The sequence below is a fragment of the Onychostoma macrolepis genome, chromosome 12, assembly GCF_012432095.1.
Source record: "Onychostoma macrolepis isolate SWU-2019 chromosome 12, ASM1243209v1, whole genome shotgun sequence".
NCBI classification, from domain to species: Eukaryota; Metazoa; Chordata; class Actinopteri; order Cypriniformes; family Cyprinidae; genus Onychostoma; species Onychostoma macrolepis.
Genome location: NC_081166.1, coordinates 14610726 through 14635606, shown reverse-complemented (window position 1 = coordinate 14635606; position 24881 = coordinate 14610726). Strand labels below are relative to the sequence as shown.

Here is a 24881-nt window from a genome sequence, read left to right as displayed (position 1 = left end):
GATAATAATGTTTCTGTCTGTTGCTGCTCTTCCATGGTGGTTGTGGGTGTCTACTGACACGTGAAGGACAGACCTTTAGCTGAAGAAGAGGTGGGGACCATACAGACGTGTCCTGGAGATGAAATTAAATATTTTGTAGATCCTTGTAAAAGTGTGGTGCAGTTGGTCATTTTTTAACTCATTAACTCATTTTTTACCTCTGCAGAAATGAATATTACTTTTGAAAAATAAGTTTAAATCATGTACAGTTGCAGTCTAACATTTGGGGTAAGTAAGATGTTATTTATTTATTAATAAAGGAAGAATCAGCAAGCATGCATTGAAATGGTCTGAAATGATGACAGTAAAGACATTTATAATTTTACAGAATGTTATTTAAAATAAATGCTGTTCTTTTGAATTTTCTGTTCATCAAAGAATCCTTAAAAAAAAAAAATCTTATTAGTTTCCACAAAAATATAATAATATAATAACGTATTAAGCTGCACAGCTATTTTTAACACTGATAATATTAAGAAGAAATATTTCTTGAGCACAAAATCAGCACATGGAGTAATGGCTGCTGAAAATTTTGGTTGCCATCACAGGAATAAATTTAAATATATTGTAAAATAAATAAATATATTTAATAAATAAATGTTTTAAATAAAATGTTAACATATACGGTGCTGTGAAAAAGTGTTGGCCCCCTTCCTGATTTTTACATTTTTTGCATGTTTTTCACACTTTAATGTTTCAGATCACCAAACAAATTTAAATATTAATCAAAGATAACACAAGTAAACACAACATGCAGTTTTTAAATGAAGTTTTTTATTATGAAGGGAAAACAAAATCCAAACCCACATGACCCTGTGTGAAAAAGTGCTTGCCCCCTCCGATTAAATCATGAAAGAACTGTGATTAACCACATTATTTTAGAAAACTGAGTTAAATTTTACTAGCCAAGCCCAGGCCTGATTACTGCCAGACCTGTTGAATCAAGAAATCACTTAAATAGAACCTGTCTGACAAAGTGAAGCATGTTTAAAGAGCAACACATCATTCCGCAAACTAAAGAAATTCAAGAACAGACGAGAAACAAAATAGTTTACATGTATCAGTCTGGAAAGGGTTATAAACCCATTTCTAATGCTTTGGGACTCAAGCAAACCATGGTCAGAGCCATTATCCACAAATGGAGAAAACTTGGAACAGTGGTGAACCTTCCCAGGAGTGGCCGGCCTACCAAAATTACTCCAAGAGCACAAAGACGACTCATCCTGGCGGTCATAAAAGAACCCAGAACAACGTCTAAAGAACTGCAGGCCTCACTTGCCTCAATTAAGGTCAGTGTTCATGATTCAACAATAAGAAAGAGACTGGGCAAAAACAGCATCCATGGGAGAGTTCTAAGGCAAAAGCCATTGCTGACCAAAAAGAACACAAAGGCTCCTCTCATATTTGCCAAAAAAATATCTTGATTATCCACAAGACTTTTGGGCAAATATTCTGTGGACTAATGCGACAAAAGTTTTTGGAAGGTGTGTGTCCCGTTACATCTGGCGTAAAACCAACACAGCATTTCATAAAAAGAACATCATACCAACAGTCAAACATGGTGGTGGTAGTGTGATGGTCTGTGGCTGCTTTGCAGCTTCAGAACCTGGATGACTTCCCATAATTGATGGAACCATGAATTCTGCACTCTATCAGAAAATCCTGAAGTAGAATGTCCGGCCATCTGTTCGTGACCTCAAGCTCAAGCGCACTTGGGTTATGCAGCAGGACAATGATTCCAAACACAGCAGCAAGTCCACCTCTGAATGTCTCAAGAAAAACAAAATTAAGGTTTTGGAGTGGCCAAATCAAAGTCTGGACTTAAATCCGATTGAGATGCTGAGGCATGACCTTAAACAGTCCATTCATGCTTGAAAACCCTCCAATGTGGCTGAATTAAAACAATTCTGCAAAGAAGAGTGGGCCAAAATTCATCCACAGCGATGTGAAAGACTCATTGCCAGTTATCACAAACGCTTGATTGCAATTGTTGCTGCAAAGGGTGGCACAACCAGTTATTAGATTTAGGGGGCAAGCACTTTTTCACACAGGGCCATGTGGGTTTGGATTTTGTTTTCCCTTCATAATAAAAAACTTCATTTAAAAACTGCATGTTGTGTTTACTTGTGTTGTCTTTGATTAATATTTACATTTGTTTGATGATCTGAAACATTAAAGTGTGACAAACATGCAAAAAATAAAAAATCAGGAAGGGGGCCAAAACTTTGTCACACCACTGTGCATATATATATATAAACATATAAAATGTAAAACTGTACATTTGCTGGTATATCAGATAATGCTATGAAGAATATTATTTTAAATATAGCAAGCAAATAAAAGCTGTTTTATTTTACATTTAAAAAAAGTTGCCTCGTGGGAACTGTCATTTTGAGATCACACGACCAGTTAATTTCTTTAGTCTTTATCTCATTAAACCCGGTTATTGGACACTTTACAAAATAAATGAATATCTGACTGCGACTAGCACATTTCTACAATGATATCAGAAACTTAGTACTACTGTATTTGCATAATACTACATCCATACCACTAGGTGTCAGTATAAGAAACATGGGCAGCCATTGACCAATGAATCAATGAGTCAAACAAGAAAGTTCAGAAATTCAATTCAAAGTTTTCTCACATGATTTCAATTCTCTCCATGGCCTCTCCTGCTTGCACATTCCTATCCATCATGTACTCCGTCAGAGAACACCCTTAAAGTAAGTGACCATTTAAAACATTTTCTTGAGAGGACATCATATCTAATTCCATCTGCTGATTTCACACAGGCCAGGTCTGGACCTGTTCTCTCTTCCTCTGTCTATCTCTCTGCTCTTCATTGTTTTGTCCTACACTCTGCACTGTGCTTGACTAAAACTAAAACCATAAAACACATTTTTGTTACTTGAAATAAAATAAATGCTAACTGAAATAAAATATACAAAAGTATACTTATTTTATTTCAGCTAGTAGCCAAAGCAAGATTTCTCAGTTTCATTTAGTTTAACTTTATATAGTAAAATAACTAAAACGGAAAAAGAACAGAAATACAAATATAACCAAAGTATTAATAAGAACTATAACTGTATCTCTGTGATACTAAAATAACACTGGTGCCTGACAGCGAACTGTTTGTGGGTGTTCTTGGCACAAACAGAGGGAGGAAGTTGATGACTTGCTTGGGGTGATGGTTGGGGTAGGTAGAGCAACTTTGTCCTTCCAAACTAATTATCCTGAAAACAAACAGCAGTAAAAGTAGGCCACTTATACTTACTGCAGGAAGATATTTGGCTCAGCATTTGTATGTGAATCTAACCTCCTGGCTTTCTTTGTGTTTGTGTTTGTTTATATATATTTAAGACTTTCGTCTTTGCGAGTCCAGTTTTAGTCTGATTTGTATGTCCAGAATTAAGATTTTGTTCACTGTTGTTAATTTTAGGCATTTTGTTTGTATAATTTTCACCAGAGGACTCATAGTTTGAAAGACAAAGTTTCCACACCCCTACCCACCCAAACAATTTCTGCTCTCTCTGTCTCTTCTGTCTTGCAATCTCTTTTTCTCTCTATTCTCTTTTTCTAGGATAAGTATTACAGTTAATCAGATTATCACTCTCTTCTCTGAAAGGACCCAGTAGTCAGGCAGATAAAAGGGCAACCCAGAGTCCCCAGGGGTCCTGACAGACAGGGATCAAAGGAGTAGCTGATTAGCCAAAGCAATGTCGCTTTGATACCAGAAAGAAAGTGAGATAGAAAGACGGAGCGACAGAATGAGAGAGAATTCAGATGGATGACAGTGTTTCATCCCATGTTTCAGCAAATGTCTTAGTTTACCAGCTACAGAGTCATCTCTTTGTCCTCTCTGTGGTAGGTCATACCTTGCTTTTATTCTTTCCTACAGCGGCAGGAAAAGACACTCTTGATCTTCCTTCTATTCAGTGTTCAATTAAAAATGAGTGTGCGTTTGTGGGAATTTTTGTACACACGATAGGCTAAGTGTCAGTTATGAACCTCACCCTGTCCTGTCTTGTTTTGTTTAGGCTTTACAGGTCAAAGTTCATATTGCTCTGATAAACTCCATTCCATTAGTCTGATTGTGACCAACTGGCAAAGCTTGGCAGTGGATAAAGTCCAGAGTGAAAATGTAATCCTCTCACATACACGCATTCAAGCTTAAGTAAATCACAAGTTCACAACAGCGCTTAGGTGATCTTTGTGCCACCCACAGGTTTAAGAAAGTCAGTGCACTTGATCTCAGAAACTTCAAGACACCCAATAGCCACCTGCACTGAAGGACAAACTCTTTTTCTTGAAACATTTGTAGTCTCTTTACTAGCAGAATGTGTATATGTGTGCTTATTTTAATCTTCACCTCCAACAAGATGTTAACCACTGTGACTGAATGAATGAATGAATAAGTGAGCTGAAAAGGATCAGCATACAAATCACTGAGACAATTATTTTAAATGAACCAGTTGATTTGGTTCACCATTTGAACTTAGTGATTTGATAGCAGCAGTTTGCATGATTTTTTATTTTTTATTTTTTTGTCAGTAATTCAGTGATTCATGACTTAAATTTCAGGTTATTGCCACACAAATCCATGATACTGTATGGCTTGAGGATACTTGGAATTTAATGCTTGGATACTTATGCAAATGTATTACATTAGGAGTTTTGGTATGTTTATTTCTAACATTATCGTGGTATTAAAAAATTGTGTATTTTTTTTTTACAAAAAACAAACAAAAGTCAAACCACTTCAGAATCAGAATAAGAATCAGAAAGAGCTTTATTGCCAAGTATGCTTGCGCATACAAGGAATTTGTTTTAGTGACATAAGCTTTCAGTACACCGAGACAAGAACACACAGACAATAAAAATAAAATGAGAATAAAAAATACACATATATAAATATAAATAGACAAAAATTTAAAAGTAAATAAATTGTATGTACAGTTGTGCTATAGATGATTGAATGGAATAGAATAGAATGAGATGCAGGGATGTGCTAGGATGGAGGTGGTAACATTTTACATTTACATTTTACATTTAGTCATTTAGCAGACGCTTTTATCCAAAGCGACTTACAATTGGGGAATACATAGAGCGATTAATCTTGAAGAGGCAATCAGACATACGAAGTGCTTGCAACACCAAGTCTCAGGCATTGTTCAAATAAATACAAACTACCAAAGGAAGGAATAAGTAAAGATAATTTTTTTTTTTTTTTTTAAGTTTAGGATGAAGTCAAGTGCTGTCGAAAGAGATGAGTTTTCAGTTGTTGCTTGAAGATTGACAGGGATCCAGCATTCCGGATAGAGGTGGGAAGATCGTTCCACCAGCCAGGAATGGTGAATGAGAATGATCTAGAGAGTGATTTTGCGCCTCTCTGTGATGGTATCACGAGGCGTCGCTCACTAGCAGATCTCAGATTTCTGGAGGGGATGTAGTTTGTTAATAGAGAGTGCAAGTAAACGGGTGCTGAGCCAGTGGTTGTTCTATATGCAAGCATCAGTGTCTTGAACTTGATGCGAGCCGTGATTGGTAGCCAGTGCAGGGAGATAAAGAGAGGTGTAACATGGGCTCTTTTGGGCTCGTTGAAGACCAGTCGTGCCGCTGCATTCTGAATCATTTGTAGAGGTTTGACTGTGTTAGACGGAAGTCCAGCCAGAAGAGCATTGCAATAGTCCAGCCTAGAAATGACAAGGGCCTGGACAAGAAGTTGTGCAGCATGCTCTGTCAGAAAGGGCCTATGCCTTTGTTAAGAAAGGGCCTTAACAAATAAATATAAGGTTATTGCACATTTTTATTGCATAATGTGGGGAACATTTAACTGTTCATAAGGTAGATTGCCTGGGGGAAGAAACCGTTCTTGTGCCTGGCTGTCCTGGTATTTGGGGCTCTGTAGCACCGGCCAGATGGCAAAAACTGTTTCAGCAGCTCCTGTGGCAGGTTGAACTTCCTCAGCTGGCGAAGGAAGTACAACCTTTGTTGGGCCTTTTTTACAATGGAGTCAATGTGAGTGTCCCACTTCAGGTCCTGAGAGATTATGGATCCCAGGAACTTGAATGTCTCCGCTGCAGCCACAGTGCTGTCTATGATGGTGAGTGGGGAGAGTGCAGGGGGGTTTTTCCTGAAGTCCATGACCATCTCTACTGTTTTGAGTGTAGTCAGCTCCAGGTTGTTAAGACTGCACCAGACAGCCAGCTGCTCAACCTCCTGTCTGTAAGCAGACTCGTCACCGTCCTGTATGAGGCCGATAACTGTAGTGTCGTCTGCGAACTCCATCTCTTTACAGTCTTTAATACAGGTTTAGCAGATTTAAGTTTTTGCCTGTAGGTTGGTATATGGTGAACCAGGCAGTGGTCAGAGAGCCCCAAAGCTGCCCGTGGGACAGAGTGATATCAAGCGTAGCGTTAGTTCTGGCAGGCCACATTAGTCAAGCTTTCATCAGCTGACTCTCAGCTGATCCCCATCTACCTATAGGGATACAACACCTATCTAAGCATCCATATATAAGGTCCCTCAGTTTATCAGCAGTTTTCTCATTGCTCAATAGCTAATTAAATGGCGCATGCACCCAGCATCCTGAACGAGAGCAAGAGTATGCCGCTCAACGCGTTTCATTCATGGTACGGAAGTCATCGGCAGCACTGCAGTACTTGCTCGAGAAGAATGTCTTTAAAGATGTGTTTTTGGATGTGAGGAAAAGATAACCTTATTCAGTGTTATGTGAACAGTGGATGCAATTTGTTTTCCGGGGCAGCAACGGAGTTTCACAAACGTGTTTGTTTGTTCCCGTCATTTCGGTGACAAATGTTTTTAACAAGGTACATTCTGACAATGGATTTGCACATCGCTTGATACTAAAAGACAGAGCAGCCCCAGCGATAAAGATCCCCGTCATGACTAGGAGCTGCTGTTAAACTGCATCAAAGATCTGCGATTGTTGCCAATCGGCTCGTAAGTGCTCACGGCTCGCCTCCAGGAGCTCGGCTGTTTGTTTTCGGAGAGAATCGTAAGCTGTATCTTTCTTTTATAAACCTAATTAAACTGAAGACTCTTCGGAAGATGTGAATGATGCAATACTACACTATAGGTTCTCGAGATTAACATGAGATTGGCTGAAACTGTGTGTTATGTCCTCTTTAACCCAGTCAAGTCACCTTTATTTTATAGTACTTGCAGCACAGATTTAAGCAGCAGAAAATAACAACCATGGTGCAAACGGAATCATTTCTGCTGCGACACCGCTCCAAAAGAAAATGGTTAACGGTCGTTGTTCAGTTGATGTTGTCTGCGTCCGAAAACCTTGGCTGCTGACATGCTGCCTTGCTGCTTTTCAGCCAATGACTTGCAGGCAGTGTTTGTTCATGAAGGTCATGAAACTGATATCGAACATGCTTCTGAGACAGCTTAACGGTTCAGTGATATAGAACAAAATAGAACGAGCTTGTTGATAACTAAGCAGATGTTTAATTACTTAATACTGATTTCTCGCTAGAAATAACTTCAGACACCATCTTTATTTTGCTCAACCATACAGGATTGTGGGTATCAAGGCAGCGAAGGATACATCTATTCTGCCTTTAAATATTTGCCAAATGAAGGTATCTCAGGAGGCAGGAAGTAAGGCTAACATTGGATTTGACATGTCTTCATGCCTTTCTTCTTCTAAATGTGTCTTCCAAAGGCAGCATTTTCCAGTTTCGGATGCAGCCGTCATTTCAGCATTGATTCTACTCCGGTATCAGACGCGCTTGTTCTGTCTAGTCATATTTGAAACATGCTTGTTCTTAAGCTCTTGGTTGTATTGGGAACATGCTTGTTCTTAGTTCTAGTTGTATTGTCGGGAACACGCTTGTCCCAGAGCTATCTGGTTGTTATTGGAACATACTTGTTCTAAAAACCGTAGTCGTATTGGGAACATGCTTGTTCTTAAGCTACCTAGTCGTTATTGGGGACATGCTTGTTCCAGAGCAATCCGGTCGTTATTTAGAACATGCTTGTTCTTAAAGCTGTAGTTGAATTGGAAACATGTTTTTCTCAAGCCTATCTGGGGTTATTGAGAACGTGTTGGTTAAGCTTTTAGGGTATTAGCAACATATTCATTAGGTCAAAATCTCTTTAAGACAAGTCATGTCACTCGGCGGCCAACTTTGAAATGCCTCTCGGGCATGCAAGTGCAGCTCCTATCTCTTTGAATGGGGAAACATCAAATTCTCCAAAACTGTTCACTAAGCTTACGATAAAAATTTCACATTTGAAATCACCAAAGAAATCTGACAACAACTGTATCATAAATTTTGTTTCTTTTGCTCAAATAGCATTATAAAAGTGTATTTTTCAGGCTATATCAGCCAGTGCGCATGCGTAGTCCTGAGTGCACGTCTCAGAACGCTGACTGTTTCTATAGCAACCGGGACTTGTAAAGGCAGTTGCAGTGACGCACTCACTTTACCGATTAGCGATTGGCTCTTTCATTCAGAAGGCGGGGCTTTCTGCGGTTGAGTGGCCATATTGAGCGTTGCATTTTATTTATTTTTTTCCCCATTTAAAGCTATACGAGTGACACGTCTTGGGTATTCTATAGTGTTTGATTAAGACATCTGTTGAAGGCAACATGCTTGTTGCTACAGGTTATGTGGGTTTGGCCAAAATATTTGTTTTGGTCATTGGTTAAGGGCAACATCATTGTTGATCAAGGCTTTGAGATTTGCTATCACTGCTCTCCCTGCTCTCATGCATGCTAGGCTGCATGGATGCACAGGGAGTTCTTGCCCAGAACAGAACCATACCGCCAATCCAAACTGTATGCTAATTGTCAATCATCTTTGACGATAGTGCTCCTGACAGAAATGCATCTTTTATTGCTGTGTAACAGTGATCCAATATATTACTGTCTCTGGTTGTACATGTGATGTGCTGTTTGTATTTTGGCAGTTCACGGATTGGCTTTATTAAAGTCGCAGAGAATGAATAAAACAGAGTCCTGGTGTTTTTGTTCTGTGTCTGTGACCTGATCAGCGAGTTTCTGTAAAGCTGAGCTCATGTGCGCTTGCAGTGGAATGTAAACACTCACGAGAATGAACAAGTGAAACTCCCGCGGCGAGTAGAAAGGCTTACAGTTAATGAAAAGCGCTTCTAGATCGGAACAGCACATCTTCTTTAACACCGTTACATCTGTACACCACCTCTCATTGATGTGAAAGCATGTCCCGCTGCTGCACGATTTCCCCGTTGATTCTGCATCGCGATCCGCTCTGAACAGCTGAAAGCCCGGCAGACTTAACGCACTGTCCGGAATGCCATCGTTCAGCCAGGTTTACGTGAAACACAGAGCTGCAGAGTGCGAGAAATCCTTATTTGTCCGGGAGAGCAGAAGAAGTTTGTCCGTTTTGTTGGGTAGAGAGCGAAGATTCGCCAGATGGTTACTGGGTAGCGGCGTTCTAAATCCGCGCTGTCTGAGCTTCATGAGCGCCAGCTCGCTTCCCCCGTCTGTGCGTCCCGAAGCTTTACCCCTGAGCAAGAAATAACAAAAAAAAATTACATTGGGGCCTGTACTGCTTTGTTTTTATTTTAAAACATGATATCAGTTTTATATAACCAGCTCATTACTGCTGTTGAAGTTGTACACCAACATCCACCTGGCATGCTGAAAAAGCATTTATATGTTTATCTTTGTGAGCAACTGCATGTTAGACAAAAGTCTGTTTTCTGTGTTATTGGGTTTGTGAGGCAGACGCTACAGTCTCTCATATGATCACACCGGCTCTGAATGCATGACCATCTGCCTTCATAGTAACCGCAGGACACACACATTTATTTCAATGATGTCACATGCATCCACCCATACGTAGACACATAGCTGGCTATACTTCTGTGCTATCTGGTAGTGAGCAAATGCAGAGGAGCTGGAGAGTGTGGCTGAGATAGGAGCCTCTCTCCTGGGCTTTTAGAGTCTGGCCACAGACAATCTGCCTGGAGCTACTGAGTGAGACTGAGATACAGTTCAAACTGAAGCACACCTCTTTACTTAGTCGCATACTTGACCACCAATAGTGTAATGGAGGGCAAGACAGATGGATAGATTAAGTGCATGTGTGTTTGTGTGTATATTTGTTTGTCATGTATTTTCTATATTTTTAAAACATTAACAAATCTCAGCGAACCCAAATTTTAATGTGGTAATGTGTGTGTGTGTGTGTGTGTGTGTGTGTGTGTGTACTTGTTTATGCTACATTGTGGGGACCAAATGTCCCCGCAAGGATAGTAAAACCTGAAAATTTTGACATTGGGGGACTGGCCTGCGGTCCCCACGAGGGGAAATTTTTTTTAATTAAAAAAAGTAAATGATGTTTATCTGAAAGTGTAACAATGCAAACAGGTTTTCTGTAAGGGGGTAGGTTTGGGTATAAAAAGTATTGTTTGGTCAGTATAAAAGTAAAAGAAGTCTATGGAAAGTCCCCACAATTCAGAAACAAACATCGGTGTGTGTGTGTGTGTGTGTGTGTGTGTGTTTAAAAAAGTGGGGGATGCATCAAAACAAGTTTCTTAATATCTCTCAAATGCTCACTTAAGATACCATGACCCTTCTCTGGCAAGTACAGCTACAAATGCCCTTGTCTCTAAAACTATTGTCTACTCTGTCTAGGAATGTTATCTGGTGCCCTTCTCCTCCTTAATGGTTCCATCTCACTACAGATTGAACAGACCATTATCTGGATACAAGGGGATTTTTAGTGGACTGCAAGAATATTGGAATTCAAGAGACAATTCACTTTAAATGGAAGTTTTGTCTTTATTTCACCCTCATGTTTTTGCAAACTCGTATGACTTTCTTTCATTCCTGAAGAATGTTCATGATGCTTGTTTCCGTAAAGTAGATAGTGACCAAAAAGAATTAAAAAACCATCATATTTGTAAGTCATGGAACTTGTTTCGCTTTATTCCAAGTCTCCTGAAGTCATTCAATAGCATGTGTGAGGAACAAGTTTAAGTTTAAAATTGTGGTCACTATTTATATTCATTATATGGAAAGAACAGCTTTGGTATTCTGCTCTATATAAGTCCTTTATTGTGTGAAAAGTCATGCATGTTTCAAATGGCATAAAGGTGAGTAAATTATTTTTTTGCTTTAAGCATAGTTATGCAGTTCCAGCCAAAACACATACTGAACATGACCACCAGGTTGCTATGTGACACATGCAGAAACACACACATACAAACATCACTGAAAGCCTTAATAAGTTGCAGAAGACATGCATTACATAACGCCCGAGACCCTAAGAAACATAAACCGCACACAAAGATGGTTAAACAAACACGTGCACTTACTCAAACACTGACCCTTAGAAAGCTTTTAGGACATTTTATGAGCACTCTCCCAAGATTACATGCTTATGACACACCCTGTAGAGACATGCTCCCTGAAAGTTTCAAGAATGAATGCTAGCATACACATGCACACCAAAACACAGGCCAAGCAGAGAGTAAACACAACCCCACTGTCCTTGAGCGTTTGTTTGTGGCAGCTCTTAAATTGCTGACATTTATTGGTGTGGTTTTTCTTTCATTGGGCTTTCAGCAGCATTTGAATCAGGCATTGGTCCCTTTAATCTCTTTCAAAGTTTGTTAATAGGACTCTCCTTTGTCCACACTTGTCTCGGATGAAAGTGTTATATACAAACTGCTGACTTCATATCCTCTCATACCTCAAATATCCCCTTTAAAACTATAGTGCAATTGCTTTGCCATTAGTGTACTAAGTTGCAAATGTCTAGTTTGGTGTCAAAAAATGCACATCAGGTTTAAAAGAGAAAATTTGTACATTTAATATACAGTAGTGATACAATACCATAACCACTAATATGGTAACATTTTTAATTATTATCAGTGTTGAAAATGGCTTAATAATATCCTAATATCAAATGTTTTGCTGCTTAATATTTATATTTATTAACATTAATCAATCTTTTATTCAGCAAGAATACATTCTATTGATCAAAAGTGACAGTAAAGATAAAATTGCAAAATTGTAACACTGTTTCCACAAAAAAGTAAAAAAGAAAAATTTAAAAAGAAAAACAAAATTACATTTTAAAATACATTAAAATAGAAAAGTTATTTGAAATAGTAAAAATATTTCATAGCATTACTGTTTCTCAAATAAATGTAGCCTTTCTAAAAATGAAATAATGTTAATCTTCCAAAGTTTTGACCGGCAGTGTATACAGACGGTCCTGTTGCACAACAAATTAAAACCAGATTTTAATAATCCATAATAAAATGCATGTGTGTGTATTGTGTGTGGGTGTTTTTATGTGTTTATGCTTGTAGTTTTGTGTGTGTGTTGATATGTATGTTTGTATGTTTTGTCTTGTACTCGTTTGAGGCCTGCAGTTCTGACCTTTGACTTCTGTCCTTTGTTCCCTCTCTCCAGTGGCAGAATGAAAGCGAGCAGCACGTCTCTCCTGCCGATTATTTCCATCTCTCCAACTGTGCCAAAGTGACTGTGTAGATTCGTGTTCTTTTGTGAGATTAGCAAAACATTGGTTTAACGTAATCACATGCAGCTCGAAGTGTTCATTGGCCTGTGAATATACATAGATATTGAAATATATATATATATGTATATAACATTTCTGAAATATAAAATGGGATGTGTAGAAGGATATACAATGAAAGTGAATGTCCTGTGGCTGTCAAGCTCTAAAAAGTACCATATTACCATACAAATCTTCATAAAAGTGCCATAATAGTAGTCTATGACTCTTGTGCTATGTTTGCAGTCTTCTGAAGTCATATATAATATAATATGAAGTCAGTATAATAGTCATGTAATTTAACTGCAGCAAATAGAAATGAATAGCAATTTACAACTGCATTTAGGTCTTTCCTCACATAAAGCTATTGTATGGGTCAGTGTTACTTAGTATTATTTATATACTAATATAGTATTTATTAATAATTTGAATTATTTTAATATTTTCACTTTTTTTGTCATTTTATTAGTATTTCTATTTAACTTTTTTATTTAAATTTTATTTGAATAATCTTAGTACTTCAACGTATTTCAGTTATTTTTCAAGAAAACATTTCTGTTTTTTTAAGCATTAATTTAGTGCTAATATTTATATTTTATGTTATTACAGCTTTTTTTCAATTAGCAAAAACATTTTTAATAACACAAATTCAATGTTTACAAATTCTTTTTCACTGTCATTGAATAGAAAAGAGCAGCTTAAACATTCTGCTAAACTTCTTTTGTTTTTGTTCCACATTAGAAAGTAAGTCAAACGGGTTTAAATTATGATCAAATTCTCATTTTGGGGTGAACTACCCCTTTAAAAACAAATCAATTAGTCTTTTTCAAAATGTTTTTATAAATTCACAAGTTAAACTCTGTTACAGTCCCATGTGTACCTAACAAGACCCATTCAATGACCTTTGACCTGAGCTGAGTAATCGTAGCCCAAACATGTCTCCTCTTGTGCCAACAAGCCTGGTTCGAGTTACACCTTTAATAGGCAGGTTTAAAGAGGGCAGAGGGAGGTGGAGTGTGGAACAGATCAAAAGTTCTTTCCTAAATGTCCTTTGTCGTGACTTTGCCGTGTTTGATGTCTACACTGTTGACTCTCTCACCCTTTCTCTACCTCGCTTTCGCTCTCTCTCTCTCATTTCAAAGAGAGGGAAGAGTCATCTGCCTCCCGCGGTCTGCCAACGCACAGACCACCATGGGAAGTGAGGGAGCGAAAAAGAAAGAGGAAGAAAAAGATAACTGGAGAGATTGGACAGTCGGGAGCTTTTGAAGAGAAGAAAGACAGAATTCTGCCCCAAGTACAGCGATAACGGACATGGGGTCCCACTGGGGAATGAGCCGGAGGGGTCTCTATGAAATATGAAAGTGAGCGATTCGAGAGTGATAGAAAGCTTTCAAACAGATATTTTGGTGAACACCCATTTAAAATGCTTATTTCATAATAAATGCTCTTTCTTTCTTTCTTTCTGTTTACACTGGCAGGACAGTTTTATCTGTTTGCAGAACATGTGGACAGTGTAGACTGTTGTCCTTTCACCTGGAGCCAAGGCTCATGAACTACATGGTTGAGAGTGTTGGGAAATCTGCATCCTGTTTTACGGTTGGCAAACTTCTGTTGACTGAATACATCAGTTAAGAATCTGAGGCTTTTTCAGGCCATTTGTGGTTCTTTGTATGGGAAAGGTAAAATAAAGTGTGTGTTCCTGACAATATTTTGGTAGCATATACCAGTTCTAAACAAAAATGAGAGAGAATTGGAGAAAAACATCAATAGATGGATGAATGAATAGGTGAAGTGAGTCAGTGTACAGCTATTCACTGTCCCTGTGCCCGTTTTGTCCTCTCTGCGCTATTTGGATAAAATCTCTTTTATCTCCGCTGGTGCCAGCCTCTGATGCATAAACACTCCAGAGTCAGACTGACTCCTTTTGCTTTGATAGAGGGACAGAAAAAGAAAGGAAACAAAAACCGCATTAGCGTTTCAGCATCAGTAAGAACATCCTGTGTCTGGCCTGTCGTTCATTTCATTTTACACTTCTTCATTTCTCTTACACAGTTCATTTCCTCCTTGAACTGAAGTCATCAATGCTCATGTGCTTATTTAAGAATTTATTGTATCCTGTTGATTTTCTGGTCAAGGAGTTTTTTTTCATCAAAGTATGTTAATAAATTTTTTTAGATTAAATAACAATATATTTTAATGTGTTTGGCATTGTCACGAAAACTTATGGGTCCCAGGACATCATTTTTATGGACATTTTATAGGCATCAGTAAGCACAGTAACATTTTCTTGAGAATAAAAATAGCATTTTTATACATAAAAGATTTCAATATCATTTTTAGAGAATACACTACCGTTCAAAAGTTTGGGGTCGGTAAGACTGTTTAATGTTTTTGAAATAAGCATCTTATGCTCACCAAGGCTGCAGTTATTTAATCAAAAATACAATAAATATCTAAACGGTAATATTGTAAAATGTCATTACAATTATTTTATTTTATTATTATTATTTATTTTTTTATTTTTTTAAATGTTATTATTCCTGTAATGGCAAAACTGAATTTTCAGTAGTCATTACCCCAGTCTTAAGTGATCCTTAAGAAATCATTTTATTATGCTGATTTGGTGCTCAAGATAATATTTCAGTTGTGCTGTTTAGTTGTGCTACTTTTTGTGAAAACTGTCAGTCAGAATTCTTTTATAAATATAAAGTTCAGAAGAACTGCACTGATATGCAATTGATCAGTTTAATGCAATTCCCTTTCCTTTTGTATATCTTGAATGGAATTTATTCTTAAAACAAGAAAAAACTTCTTGCCAGTAGCAAAATAAGCTTAATTTAAGATGTGATGGTGGTTCTCCTGGGAAGCACGTTGTAAAGCTGTTTCAGTTTGTCATCACATTTATATTCGGGTGACTTTGTAAAAAGCTGTTTTAGGTATATGAACATGTCACCTGCCATCACGTCAAACCGTGTGTTTTTCATTATCATTTCCTCTCCTCACACTCGTGTCCTCAAACACAAGAATGTGTGTGTTTTGTTAGATGTGTTATCTGAAGCACTAGAATCAGATACTTTATGATACAGCTTTGAAGAACTTTTCATCTCTTTCGCACACTCACACACTCTGTCTCTGTCTCACTCGGCAGGGTGGGCTTTAATCTATTTTCACCCCTGGCTTCTTAAGAAAGTAGATCTAATAAGTCAACTTCCTGCTGCGAGAGTCACTCCTGACTAAACTTGTGTGTGTGTGTGTGTGTGTGAATAGTGGTTTTCCTAAATCTTTCCCATCTCTAATTTAAGTTTGATTTAAAGGGATAGTTTACCCAGTAATGAAAATTCTGTCATTATTTACTCACCCTTGTGTAGTTCCAAACCTGTATGAATTTATTTCTTCTGCAGAGCACAAAAGATGATATATTTAAGAATGTTGATAAACCAAACAGTTTTGGTGAGCTTTGCCTTTCATTGTATTAAAATAATAATAATAATAATAATAATAACACTAAAAAAAAAATCTCAAATTATCTTTTATGTTCCACAGAAGAAAGATATAAAGTCAGTTGCAAGTTTGGAATGACATGAGGTTGAGTAAATGGCAGATGGCAGAATTAAAATTTTTGGGTGCACTATCCCTTTAAAGTGGATAAACTACTCCAATTAATATCAAGAACACAAGAATGACCTTTTAGCACATTATTAATGATGATAACATGTGACGCTCTCATTACATGTTGCTCATGCTGTAACCACTCTGTGAAATGCATTTGGAATTAAATATCCCTAATCACAGCCGAACAGAACAATGAGCCAAATCATTTCTGCCCACCTTCTCATTCCTTCAAACCCGAATGAGAGAGAGGAAGTGGAAAAACAAAAAAGGTCTTCCTCAGAAGCGGGTATAAAACTCCCTCTGTTCTGCATTAAACGAGTCTCTTGGAGACTCTCATCCTGTTTCCATCCTGCCGCTCCTAAAACTCATTACCGGCCCCAAACCCCCCTATTCCTCTTTCTTTATTCGCCTCTTCCCTCGCTCTTCCCACTCACTCTTCCACTCTCTTATCCTCTGTGCCCCATCTTCCCTTCCTGTTACCATGGTCATCAGCAGAACAAAATGGCCAGGGTAATGGTTGGTCTTCATAACTTTGGGTTGGGCTGGAATTGTCTGAGTAAATGGCAGTTTCTATGCTTTAGACGTTTATTGATATAATTGTATTCATGCCTTTTTCAAATAAACTCTAATGATGTCTTATTGTGTTGACCATTGCAGTACTTTCACATAGAGGGCAAGACACTAGGCATTTATTGGATAAACTAAAGATGTCACGCATTAGAGTTTCTGTGAAGGAAATGTTGGCTTACTCATTTTTTTTATGACGGTCAGTTACATTTGCTGATCCCATGTTGCAAAATTGACTATGACTTCTATAAAAAAAAGTGATATCTTTGGTAGTTTACCCCAAATATAGCTCACTCTACAATGAATGTGTCATGGCAGACATGTTGAAGATTACCAGACAGTCATTCAATTTATTGTGCCTAACTTTTTCCACATAAAAGTAGTTTATTCAGCTTTCCAATGCATCTCCTGTATTGACTTCCATTCAGACAGTACAGTGTTTTGTCTCCTTGACAGAATTACGGTTTGTTTTGTGTTTTTAGGTTAACCTTGAACGTTTGGAGCTCTGATGACACTGCAGTGATGTTATGTATTGCACACCAAAACTTTTGTGATGATAAATGTGGTTTGGTTTGGTTTGATTTGTTTCCTTGAGGCTAGTCAGTCAGGTAACAAGTTCAGCTCTTAGTTTGGGAACAGTAAGTTTTTTTTATTTTATTTTTATGTTTTTGAAAGAAGTCTCTTATGCTTATCAAAGCTGCCTTCATTTGATCAAAAATACAGTAAAAACAGAAATATTGTGAATAATTTTTTTTTTTTTTTTTTTTACAATTTAAAATTTTCTTTATATATTAAAAACACATTTTTTTCTTGTGATAGCAACATTACCCCAGTCTTCGGTGTCCACATGATCCACCAGAAATCATTCTAATATGCTGATTTGGTGCTCAAGAAACTTTTTTTTAATTATTATTATCAATGTTGAAAACAGCTGTGCTAATTAATATTTTCGTGATACATTTTTTCAGGATTCTTTAATGAATATAAAGTTCAAAAGAACAGCATTTATTTGAAATAGAAATCTTTTGTAACATTATAAATGCTTTTACTGTCATTTTTGACTGATTTAATGTATTCTTGCTAAAAAGTATCAATTTCTTTTGAAAATAAAAGTTTGTCCCAAACTTTTAAGCGGTAATGTATATTGTTATTTTATAAATTAAACTATTTTGTATGTTAGCTTAGCAACATATCACGCATATCTCTTGAAACAGGAAGCACCTGCCAATGTTGAGCATTCCAATTCGGTCATTTGTGAGATTCCTTACAAAAGCAAGCTCACCAAGTTTTGGAAAAAAGAGTAAATAAATTTCAATTCAAGACATAAACCAAAGACGTCAAGCATTAGAGGAAATAACTGTCACTCACGTACCCCATTGAATACCCCATTTTTAGAAAAGTTTCTCAGTGCAGTGTGGATTGATAGCTGTGGAGTAATTTTTTTCTGTAAAAACATCCCAGAGGTTTCCGGTAGGCTGTCTCCTGAACAAAACTAACATTAATACACTATGTTATTCAACGTTCAATGTTTTTTCTGCCTGATTTTATCACTTTGCGTCAATGAAGGCTCTGTTTGGAAAGACCATGTGTCTGCCGGGTCCAATGGGTCACTAAACAGTAAGACTTACTTCCTTTCATGCACGATGTGTAGGTAAAGTGTCAGTGAACTTGTGAAGACACCAGCTAACCCATGTAAGAAAGTGATTCAAGGACACGTGTAACTGACCAATCTGTGAACACAGTGTAAATAAAGTGTGCTTTTCACACAGTAAATCAAACAGATGAATGGCGTCTCTGTCCATTTGTCTCAGACAGGGACTCCTCAGCGATGAATAACACTCACAGATTTTTTAGCATTTGCGTTCCTCAGAGAAAGGCTGTTTTTGTGTGTGTACGGGTGCATGTGCGTGACTGCGTGTGTGTGTGTTTTTTGGTCAGGGAATAAATGAAGATGAAGACAGGCGCCACTGTTTATTGTGTTTGTGTATGCGTGTGGGCCGGTGTGTTTGAGGAGTGTCTGCTCTACACGAAAGCCTGAAAAGAAACTGAGGGCCTCGGAGACACACATGGAGACTGAGTGCTGAGCAGTGTGTGCCATCTAAACAAAGAACAGCTCTGTTTGCTGAAAACACTTTATGCATATGCATCTTTGCTGCTAGGGTTGCTGTCAGGATGACGTTCTCAAAATAATATGCTGTGGTGTCTGCATTTCCTGTTACTCTTGATGCAGGGTAAACTTCCCCAGGCCTGCGTTTAATATTAAAATCCAAATGACTAGGCAAATAGAACCTGTCTAAATGTCTTTAGATGTGTGCATGGTCTCAAAAATTAAGATTCAAACACACAATTGCTGCATGCTCTAGCAATTCCTGTTGAAGGAAATGCCTTTTCCATAAACAAATGTCTGGAGGTCTTAACTGACATCAGAAAAGTCATGTCTGCAGCATTTTATTTGCTCCGTAAGTATACCATTGGTGGTTTTGTGACGTGTCCTGAAATCTTCCAGTCTGTAGGCACGACTGGACCGACGTCTCAGGGCACTGAGTGTTTGTTGTGCCAGACTCTTGGCTGAACTTCTCTTCTTCTGTCAGCACTCTGTTTTAATTATCGTCCTAATTTACCCCCCTTATTTTTCCAGGGTTGCTCCACTTCAGTCACTTTCCCAGGTGGAGCGGCATCCGGAACGCTATCCGGTCTGGCACCAAACTACCATGCTGGCTTTCCAGAACTTTCTCTCGTGTCCTCTCCCTCTTTCTCCTGTTGGTATCCAAATAGTAGGATGCCATATACGTCCTTTTTTCCCATGAATCAGAGTCTGATCATAATCAACAGCTGAATAAGAAATATCAATACACCACTACAGTGTGCCTTAAAAACATGAGAACACACACCTGTGTATGGGTGTTTCTTCAACCGTTGACACTTATGTCCCAGGAGGAGATTTTTATTAAAACTAACAAATTTTTGTCCAAGCTATTATAGGCTTTTGGGCAGTGCTCTGACATATGGCACAACAGCAACAGTAACACATTTTTTATTTTTTATTTTTCTATTATTTGAAGGTCACACTAAGACGTTCATGTCTTCAATTAATTTTGGGTACTTTCTAAATGACATTTATATATAAATGTTACTGTTTTTCTCTTGCCCCAGACCTTGAGTTCCAGTCATGAAAATTTGCTAGAAAATTTGATTGATAAATTAAAAACCTATTTTTAAAAGTAGAATAAATAATTTCAATAATTATGTGAATATTATTTATATATATATATATATATATATATATGAAAAAAGACCCATGTTCCATGCTCTTGTTATTTACACCACAACCAGCATTTATTCTCATGTACTGTAACTTGAGATACTACTTTGTTTATTAAATAGTGGAAAATAATGGAAAAACATGACGTGAAAATTTAATTGATTTCATTTATATAAAATACCAGCTATAAAACTAGCCTTTGAATGATCAGGAGAGAATTTGTAAAGAATTTGTATTTTTTTTAAAAAAGCAACTTTTTGTTTTAATAAAATGGCTATTATTTATTTATTTTTTCCCTAAAGTTACTCTATTTTTTTAAAATAAAAATTAAATACTCTATAGTGAGAGTGAAAATACTCTATAGTTAGAGTGAAAAGTCAAATTACTTCAGTCCACATAATAACAAATCCTTCTTTAGTAACATATCAGCATATTACAATGATTTCTGAAGGATCGAGGGTCACTGAAGACTGCATGCCAGCACAGGAATAAATAATGTTTTAAAATATATTAAAATATAAAACAGTTATTTTAAAATATATCAGAATATTACTGTATATACACTGTAAAAAGTGATCAGCTGACTTAACTTAAAAAAATTGAGGAAATCTGTTGCCTTAAAGTTATTAAGTTAAGTCAACTTTCACTTTTTACAGTGTAATATGAATTTATGTAGTTATAGCCTACAGGTCACACTTTATTTTAAGGTCCAGTTCTCACTATTATCTAACTATTAACTACAACTTTTGCCTCATTAAACTCCTAATTTGCTGCTTATTAAAAGTTAGTAGGGTCGTTATTAAGTTTAGGTGTATTCCTCGGGTAGGATTACGGATGTACAATATGGTCATGCAGAATGTGTGCTTTATAAGTATACAATAAATTTCCCGGTGTTAAATCAACACCGCTTGGTTCCCATATGTACACCAAGCAGTGTTGATTTAACACTGGGGAATTTACTGTGTACTAATAAACAGCCAATATGCTAGTAATATGCATGCTAATAAGCAACTAGTTAATAGAAACTGGTCCATAACTAAAGAGTTACCATTATACAGTGTATATAATGCATCTTATTTCAGTAACACTTTAGAATGGGCAACACTTAATTCACTATTAGCTACGACTTTTCCTGGTTTCCTGGTGCATGCTGGTGAGTGTGATGTAAAAGGGTATTGGATTTTTTAACTTCCTGTTTCAAAAGGAAATGCACCAGCACAGGACAAACAACTGTGCTCATCAAGCCATTTCATGTGACATTTAAGAATGCAAGCAATTCAAGAGTATGATGAATCATGAGTGTGGTAAATAAATGAGGTAAATAAGTAGAAAGGGAGGAGGTGCTCTTCATTAATAACAGTAAGTCGTGCTGGTGTGGCTGCTTATACTGTTTACACTGCAGTGCAGAGAGCAACTGTAATCTGCCCCTCTCAGTAAACAGTCTGTCATAGTAATGGCTCTGAAAACAAACGATCAGCTCGCTTCTGGGGCCCCACCAAAGAACTTTAACACACATACACCCTCTGGAAGCTCTTTTACCAGGGGCCTACCTTCAAGCGAGATGGAGGACAGCTTCCTGCATCCCGTCCCGAGTCTCTGAGGAGTGTGTGTGTGTACGTATTTGTGTGAGAATGAATGTTTGTGTGTGCCTTGGGAGCAGCGGTGGACACCAGAGACACATAGATTCAGGATCTCCATGGCGATAAGGAAGTCAGCAGGAAGGAGACATCCCAGACCCCTTCTAGCACCCAGACTGACAGACTCCCCCCAAACACGCTCGCACAAACCGACGTTCGACGCACACCCCGTATAAACACACACGTACACATTCCATCTCTCTCTGCCTCCTTAAATGACAGAGGCGCTATTCATGTTTCATGAAAAAGAGGAGAAAAATAACATCAGCTATATCCGATGGCTTGATAAGTGAGATGAAGAGAGGCCGGAGCTTCAAATGGCCGTCCTGACTAAATTAGGATTTGCGCTTATTTTCCCATAGAGAACCCCACTGTTTCATTCCACACACAGCTGCGCATCGGCTAGTTCAACGCTAATTGCTATTCTTGTTTGTATGGCTTTACCAATGTTTGTAATCTTTGTTTAAAGTCGTACGTGTCTTCGTGGTTTTAAAGTGCAGGCATTTTGATGTGTACTTAAGCAGAGGATGTTTAAAAATCTACCTCATAAACGTCTGCCGCTGTTACACATTGCATATTGTGTTATAGTGGTTGATGTTCCTTTAGTTTATCCACAAATGAAAATTACTCACCCTCGTGTTGATCCAAATCTGGGTGACTTTCTTTATTCTCTGGACCACAAAGCAAGATACTTTTTTGTCCATACAATGAAAGTCAGTGGGACTCTGTATCACTGTATAGACAGAACACTTAAACATTCTTCAAAATATCTTCTTTTCTGTTCCACATACTGGTTTGGAATGACAAGGAGATGAATAAATGATAATGGGATTTTCATTTGAACTACTACAGTAGGTGAACTATTTCAGTCACACTTTATTTTAAGGTCCAGTTCTCACTATTAACAAACCATTAACTATGACCTTTGACTCAACAAACTACTAATTTGCTGCTTATTAATAGTTAGTAAGGTAGTTGTTAAGTTTAGGTACTGGGCAGGATTAGGGATGTAGCATATCGTCATGTGCTTTATAAGCACTAATAAACAGCCAATATGTTAATAATAAGCAATTAGTTAATAGTGAGAATTGGTCCCTCTACTAAAGTGTTAACACTATTTCTTTAAATCTGATAATGTAATTTTAGAGCAAAGCAAAAAAGTAGATTTAGGCTCATTGGAAAAACATGCCTGTGGCAACATTTCATGACACTTTCAAGGCTAATGTCCAGTGAGTGGCCCTAAAAGCATGTTTAGTTTAATCTGACACAGATAAAATTTCAATTACATTGGTTGTTGTATGTATTGCATCAGTTCAGAATTTAATTGTCCGATGAGTGGTGCTCATTTGGAGGTTAACGCAACTGCATTTGAAAATACCTACATTAAACCTGACCCTAAACCATTATTGTTAACAAAAGCAAACATGGAATAAAATCTATGCCATTTTAGCTTGATTCTGCAAGTCACTGAATGCTGTACGGCGCTGTACCAGGTAAACTACTGAGCAAGTTTACTACAACAGAAAAACCATACATGCAGTATGGAGCTGATTATGTGATGCAAGCATCAAAATATTTCAAAATTTTACAAATCATGCGCTATGGTCATAGTATTTTGCAAGAAACTGCAAGAAAATAATTATTTATAAATCAATAATCTGTAAATGGTGTGAAAAGGGCTACAACTTGTTGGTGTTTCACTGCCACTATACTGGTCAGTTAATTTTAGTTTGAAACTGCAGTGAATTTTATGTATGTGTGTGTATGTGTTTTTTGAAGTTTTCAATGAGCTTATGTTAGAATGTTTCTAAAACTAGCCTTATATTAAAGAATCTGCATTTGATATTTCCTTGTACTACTGTATCTGTGGTGACTTTTGGGAGATTATCCCACAGATGCTATTTTAAACAATGTGTTTAAAGCTGTCGCCGTGTATGTAAACATATCCATCTTCTTTCTCATGCTTCTGTGAAAAAAACAGAAGCCCCATGGACAATAGACAATAAACAGAGGCTGTGCTTGTGTGTGTTTGCACTGTGGCTTTTCACATTAGTCTTCCTCACATATTTTTGTGTTTGTGTGTGCAAGCGTACACGCATCCGTTTATCATTCGGTCATTAGCCGTTAGCAGCAGTGTTGTGTGTCAGCGTGAGCAAACAGACCTGGAAAGATTGGACAGGTTAGAGTGAGATAAACCGCTCCACCATCTTCTCCCTCAAACTCACACACAGTCGTAAGCAAACATAGTGGGGAAAATGAGAGGTCAAAAGTCACTGGAGTAGTACATCTATGCCAAACTTGACCTTATTCTGTGTTGTATGATTTGATTTTCTTTACTCTTCTTTATTTTCATTAGAACTTTATTTTACGGTTACACCTGTTAGTTGCGTATTAGCATGCATATTACTAGAATATTAGGCATGTATTAGTGCTAATTAAGCACATATTAATGCCTTATTCTACATGACCTTATTCTACATCCCTAATCCTACCCAAACACCTACCTTACTAACTATTAATAAGCAGCAAATTAAGAATTTATTGAGGGAAAAGTCGTAGTTAATAGTTAACAAGTGTTACCTATTCTAAAGTGTTACCAAGATAATTCCTCAAAACTTAACTGTTGCATCTATGTTAAAACAAATCCAGTAGTAAAGATTTTTGACCAACCTTCAAATGGATTTTAGCATAATGTGTGACCAGTCATGTTGTAAAAATTTAAAAAAAGGAATGATTTCTGATCTTTTAATTGTTCTGTTAAGATGTGCTTACCCATGAGTTTACTTCATAAACAAAAGTTTTGGAAATGACAGCAATGTTGAGTAAACAAAATATAAATTTTAGACAAATTCAAAACATTAAAGGTCCCATGACATGCTGCTTTTTGGATGCTTTTATATAGGCCTAAGTGGTCCCTAATACTGAATCTGAAGTCTGTATCCCGAAATTCAGCCTTGGTGCAGAATTTCAGCCACTATGAGCCAGTCCCACAATGAGCTTTCCTTAGGACGTGCCTTTTCTGTGTCTGTAGCTTTAAATGCTAATGAGGAGGAGAGAGGCGGGGCAAGGTGGAGGGTGGGTGTGTGGCCTTAACCAGCTTGCGCTACCATGCGCTAATGTTGACAGTGGATGTATCGCAATGACTCGTAGACACACAGTCCTTCAAGCTTTTTAGTTTGACCCAGAATCTGATCCGGATGGAGAAGCACCGGA

General features: G+C 37.4%; 1 long non-coding RNA gene across 3 annotated transcripts; it reads left to right on the top strand.

The window, feature by feature from the left end:
• Positions 1–2646: 2646 nt before the first annotated feature.
• Positions 2647–15182, top strand: LOC131551176 (uncharacterized). 3 transcript variants are annotated; one of them, XR_009273709.1, is made up of 4 exons: positions 2707–2765; positions 4083–4186; positions 13733–13951; positions 14069–15182. It is a non-coding gene; the product is annotated as an uncharacterized LOC131551176 (long non-coding RNA). The 3 variants fall into 3 exon arrangements; XR_009273707.1 differs by lacking the exon at positions 2707–2765 and adding an exon at positions 3751–3909; XR_009273708.1 differs by lacking the exon at positions 4083–4186 and having other exon boundaries at positions 2647–2765.
• Positions 15183–24881: the final 9699 nt, after the last annotated feature.